Raw genomic sequence first — 6000 nt, 5'->3', positions numbered from 1 at the left:
TTTCATCTTAGTATTTTGGCTTCGTTTTGGAGGTTTTTCCGTTGTGATAATCCCTTTCTTTTGTTTCTGCAGAGATGTCTTCTCAGGCTGATTCCATGAAGTTCCTTCGTCGGTCGAAGAAGTCTGCGGCTGCTCGGAATATCGAGGCTGAGGCTTCTGCCCGATCTTCTCCGCAGAAGACTACCGTGGGTGTTCAGACTCGGTCGAAGACCATTCCGACTCCTCAGTTCCGAGCTATAACTCAAGATCCTCCGACCTCCGGACCCGGTCACCTTTCCCGTCTTCGACCTCGGGTCCTCCCCCCAAGAAACAGAAGACCTCTCAAGAGCTTGCCGGTTTCAATGATAAGGATTTTGACGCTCTTGGTTGGATTGAGCAGCACATTCTCCCCCAGACCTTTATTTCTACTGATGATGCGTCTATGGAGCATCACTTTCAGTATATGGCGCGGAGCTGTGTTCGGATGGCTAGTCTTCATGCCGCTATTGCTCGGGAGTTCAAGAAAGCTCCCCTTGGGGCGACCAGCTCCCTGACTTGAGAAGGCACGGTCCGAGCTTGATAAGATTAGTCAACTGAAGGCTGCCAGGATTACTGAGCTGGAGGCCTCTTTGGAGGAAGAGAAAACTAGGGCCACCGCGGCTGTGGCGGCGGCGAAGACATCTGAGGAGATGGCGAGGGTGGCGACGGAGAACTATACTAAGCTGTATGCCGAGCTTGTGGAGACGAAGGAGAAGTTGCAGTCTGCTCGGGATGATTTTACGAGCTGGAAGATAATGTGGCCAAGGGTATGGATGCTATGTTTGTGAATTTGAGGGATCAGGTCCGGGTTCTTGCTCCCGACCTGGATCTGAGCTTATTCAGTACGGAAAACATTGTTGTGGAGGGAAAGATTGTTCCTGCTCCTGCCGAGGATGAGGTTCCGGTGTCCGACCACAAGGCTCCGGTGTCCGACCCCGAGGTTCCGGTTGTGAACCCGACTTCACCTTTGGCTGAGGATAGATCTGGTGTGGAGGTTTCAAGCCGGGATGATGGTGCTGTCGATGCAGTCCCGATTTCGATGTTCCCTCCGCAGCCTTCTGTTGATGCGGAGACCGGAAAGGACCTTGATCCTCTGTGATCTTTTTAGTGGTTTGCCCGGCCTGTGGGCTTTTTGTTGGATGGCTTTTGTGAACACTTTTGGACACCTTTTGCTTTTATTTAGCCACTTGTGGTGACTTTATTATGCGGTGTTTGTGTTTTGACCTTTGGTTTCTGCCTTCGTGCTTTTTAGTTGTTTTTCGGATAACAACTTTTTAGCTAGCGTTTTGACTTTATGTTTCCGCTTTCGTGCTTTTTAGTTGTTTTTCGGATAACAACTTTTTAGCTAGCGTTTTGACTTTATGCTTCCGCTTCCGTGCTTTTTAGTTGTTTTTCGGATAACAACTTTTTAGCTAGCGTTTTGACTTTATGTCCCCGCTTTCGTGCTTTTTAGTTGTTTTTCGGATAACAACTTTTTAGCTAGCGTTTTGACTTTATGTCTCCGCTTTCGTGCTTTTTAGTTGTTTTTCGGATAACAACTTTTTAGCTAGCGTTTTGAAACTTCTTTCGATTTCGTTCTTTTCGCTTTGTACTTTTTAGTTGCTTTTTGTAAAGCAACTTTTTAGTAAGCGTTTTTCGAAATCCTGGTTCTTGCCGTTTTAAGGCTTCTTTCTCGGGCCGAGCTTTTTCTCGGACATCGGGTGCTCGAGTACCTCCTTTTTGTTAGGTCCGACTTTGTCGTTGGTCGGTTCTTTTGAGTTATTTCTGTAATCTCTTTTTATTTGGCTTTTTGAGCCATTTAGAGTTACTTTATAACTTTTCCCTTTGTTGGGTCCGACTTCGTCGTTTGGTCGGCCTTTTTAAGTTATTTTTGTAACCTCTTTTTTATTTGGCTTTTCGAGCCATTTCAGAGTTACTTTATAACTTCTCACATTAATTTGAACCTCGTCGCTTTATCTTTGCCGACCTTGTATGGTCTCTTGGCAAATGATTTTTTGCGTTTTGCCGAGCATAAATTAATGCGCCTTGGTGGGGTACTTTCTAGGATTTGCTTCATCATGAGGAAGAGAAAATAGAGAAATTTGATTAGTATTAAAAAGAAAGAATATTTACAAAGTGTTTACCTTTTAGGTCGGGTATCCTACTTAACCGGGTGTCTCATTAAAAAACCCTTGTAGGGAAAAAGAGTACACCTCGGGTTAAGTTTTTCTAGCTGTAGTACCGTCTTAGATTACAGGCGTGCCAGGTCCTGGGCAGCTCATTGCCTTCTAGGTCGGATATTTTGTAGTAGCCTGTCCCTAAGACTTCTGTTACCTTGTAGGGCCCTTTCCAATTTGCGGCTAGCTTTCCTTCTCCCGACTTTTGTGTTCCGATGTCATTTCGGATTAGAATCAGGTCGTGACTGGAGAAGCTTCGCTTTATTACCTTTTGATTGTATCTGAGGGCCGTTCGCCGTTTTAAGGCTTCTTCTCGGATTCGGGCTCTTTCTCAGACCTCGGGGAGGAGGTCGAGTTCTTCCCTTTGTGCCTGTGGGTTGCCTCTTTCGTTGTAGAAGATGACTCTGGGCGACCCTTCATCTATTTCGATAGGAATCATTGCCTCCATCCCGTAAGCTAGCCGGAATGGGGATTCTCCCGTTGTAGAGTGCGGGGTTGTCCGATATGCCCATAGTACCTGGGGGAGTTCGTCGGCCCACGCCCCTTTGGCCTCTTGGAGTCTTCGCTTTAACCCGGCCAAGATGACTTTATTTGCAGCCTCTGCTTGTTCATTGGCTTGTGGGTGCTCGACCGATGTGAATTGCTGTTTGATTTTTAGTTCGGCCACCAAGTTCTGAAAACTTGTGTCCGTGAACTGTGTTCCATTGTCTGTTGTGATGGAGTAGGGGACTCCGAACCTCGTGACGATGTTTTTGTATAGGAATTTACGGCTTTTCTGAGCCGTAATAGTGGCTAAGGGTTCGGCTTCGATCCACTTTGTGAAGTAGTCGACCCTACTATGAGGTATTTGACTTGCCCCGGTCCTTGTGGAAACGGGCCGAGTAGGTCGAGTCCCCATTTTGCGAAGGGCCATGGCGCAGTGGTGCTGATAAGGTCTTCGGGCGGTGCCTTGTGAAAATTGGCGTGTTTTTGGCAGGGGGGGCATATTTTCACAAACTCTGTCGCGTCTCTTTGTAAGGTCGGCCAGTAGAACCCGGCCCTGACTACTTTCTTGGATAGTGCCCGAGCTCCGAGATGGTTCCCACACATGCCTTCGTGGACTTCTTCGAGGACGCCCTTTGTTTCTGAGGTCGGAACGCACCTAAGGAGGGGTTTGAGAATCCTCTTCTGTATAATACGTCGTGAATTAGCGTATAATTCTGGGCGTCCTTTGTAAGCCTTTTAGCTTCTTTTCTTTCTATGGGGAGAGTTCCTGACTTCAGGTAGTTGAGTATGGGGGTCATCCATCCTTGCTGTTGGTTGGATATATTTAGCGTTTCTTCCTCTCTTAGCACGGAGGGCGATTGTAGGGTTTCTTGGAGAAGACTTCTGTTGTTGCCTCCGGGCTTGGTGCTAGCGAGCTTCGAGAGGGCGTCTGCCCGGGCATTTTGTTCCCGAGGTATGTGCTGGATTTGTATTTCCGGGAAGTGTCGTAATTGTGCCTGTGTTTGGTCCAGGTATTTTTTCATAGTAGGGTCTTTGGCCTGGTAACTTCCATTTACTTGTGATGTGACGACCTGGGAGTCGCTGAAGATCGTGATTCTCTGGGCTCCGACCTCTTCGGCTAGCTTTAGTTCTGCTAGTAGGGCCTCGTATTCGGCTTGGTTGTTTGAAGCCTGGAACTCGAATTTTAAGGATAGCTCTATCCGTGTTCCTTGGTCGCTTTCGAGTATAACACCGGCTCCGCTTCCTGTTTTGTTTAAGGACCCGTCGACATACAGATTCCACGAGAGTGGGGTTCCCGGGGTCTCAGTATATTCTGCGATGAAGTCGGCTAGATATTGAGATTTTATGGCAGTCCGGGCTTCATAGTGGAGGTCAAACTCGGACAGTTCCACCGCCCATTGTAGGATTCGTCCTGCCATGTCTGTTTTTTGTAGGATGTGTCTCATGGGTTGGTTCGTCCGGACTTTGATGGTGTGGGCTTGAAAGTAGGGACGGAGCCTCCGAGCCGTGAATACTAGGGCGTAGGCGAATTTCTCTATTTTCTGATAGTTTAATTCGGCCCCTTGTAGTGCCTTGCTTACGAAGTATATGGGGTGTTGTCCTTGGTCATTTTCTTGTATTAATGCTGAAGCAACTGCCCGATGTCCGACCGAGAGGTATAATACGAGCTCTTCCCCTTTTAAAGGTCGGGTTAGGATTGGTGGCTGCCCGAGGAATTCCTTGAATTCTTGGAAGGCTTTTTCGCACTCCGGGGTCCATGAGAAGGGTTTCCCTTTCTTTAGGAGTGAGTAGAGAGGTAGTGATTTTATCGCTGATCCTGCCAAGAATCTTGATAGGGCGGCTAGCCTTCCATTTAGTTGTTGTACTTCTTTGACACACGTCGGGCTCTTCATTTTGAGTATCGCTTGGCATTTGTCCGGGTTTGCTTCGATGCCTCTTTGAGTCAGCATGAAGCCTAAGAACTTTCCGGCTTCTGCGGCGAAGGTGCACTTGGTCGGGTTAAGTCTCATGTTGTGTTTCCTGAGGGTGCCGAAGACACTTGTGAGGTCGGGAACCAAGTTTCTGTCTTCTTGTGTCTTTACCAGCATATCGTCGACGTACACTTCTAGCTGTAGCCCGATGTGCTCTGAGAATACTTTGTTCATTAGCCTCTGGTAGGTTGCCCCGGCGTTCTTCAGCCCGAAGGGCATTACTACGTAGCAGTAGTTTGCCCTTGGGGTTATGAACGAGGTCTTTTCTTGGTCGGGTCCGTACATCGGGATTTGATTGTATCCCGAGTATGCATCCATGAAGGAGAGATATCTGTAACCTGAGGCTGCGTCGACTAAGGCGTCGATGTTTGGTAGTGGATATGGGTCTTTGGGGCAGGCTTTGTTGAGATCCGTGTAATCGACGCACATCCTCCATTTTCCGTTGGGCTTTTTTACCAGGACCACGTTTGCGAGCCATAGGGGATATTTTACTTCCCTAATGAATCCTGCATCTAGCAGTGCTTGTACCTGTTCTTCTATTGCCTGCATGCGCTCGGGTCCGAGCTTCCGGCGTCTCTGTTGGACAGGTCTGGATCCCGGGTATACTGATAGCTTATGGCACATCAGGTCGGGACTTATGCCTGGCATGTCGGAGGCCTTCCAGGCGAAGAGGTCGGAATTCTCCCTTAAGAGGGTTATGAGTTCCTCCTTTAGGCCTGCTTCGAGGTTTGCTCCAATGTTTGTTACTTTTTCAGGTGTGTTCCCGATTTGGATCCTTTCGGTTTCTCCTTCTGGTTGTGGCCGAAGGTCTTCTCGGGTTTGAACTCGCCCGAGTTCTATTGTGTTGACTTCTTTCCCTTTTAGGCTTAGACTTTCGTTGTAGCATCGCCGTGCTAATTTTTGGTCGCCTTTTAGGGTGGCGATTCCCTTTGCGGTAGGGAACTTCATACAGAGGTGTGGGGTTGAGACCACAGCTGCCAGTCTGTTTAGGGTTGGTCGCCCAATGAGGGCATTGTATGCTGAGGTAACGTCGACTATAATGTAGTCGATGCTTAACGTTTTAGATTGCTCGCCTCTTCCGAAGGTAGTGTGTAGCGAGATGTATCCTAAGGGGTGGATCGGGTGTCCCCTAGCCCAAATAGGTCGGAGGGATAGGCCTTTAGCTCTTTTTCTTCAAGCCCGAGCTTGTCGAAGGCCGCTTTGAACAGGATATCTGCTGAGCTTCCTTGGTCAATCAGGGTTCGATGTAAGTTGGCGTTTGCTAGGATAATGGTGATCACCATAGGATCGTCGTGGCCGGGTATTATCCCCTGAGCATCTTCTTGGGTAAATGAGATGGTTGGCCGCTCGGGCAGGGGATTGTCTTCTCG

This window comes from Arachis stenosperma, chromosome 3 (genome assembly GCF_014773155.1).
Source record: "Arachis stenosperma cultivar V10309 chromosome 3, arast.V10309.gnm1.PFL2, whole genome shotgun sequence".
Classification (NCBI taxonomy): domain Eukaryota; kingdom Viridiplantae; phylum Streptophyta; class Magnoliopsida; order Fabales; family Fabaceae; genus Arachis; species Arachis stenosperma.
Note: the sequence above shows the minus strand (reverse complement) of the source record.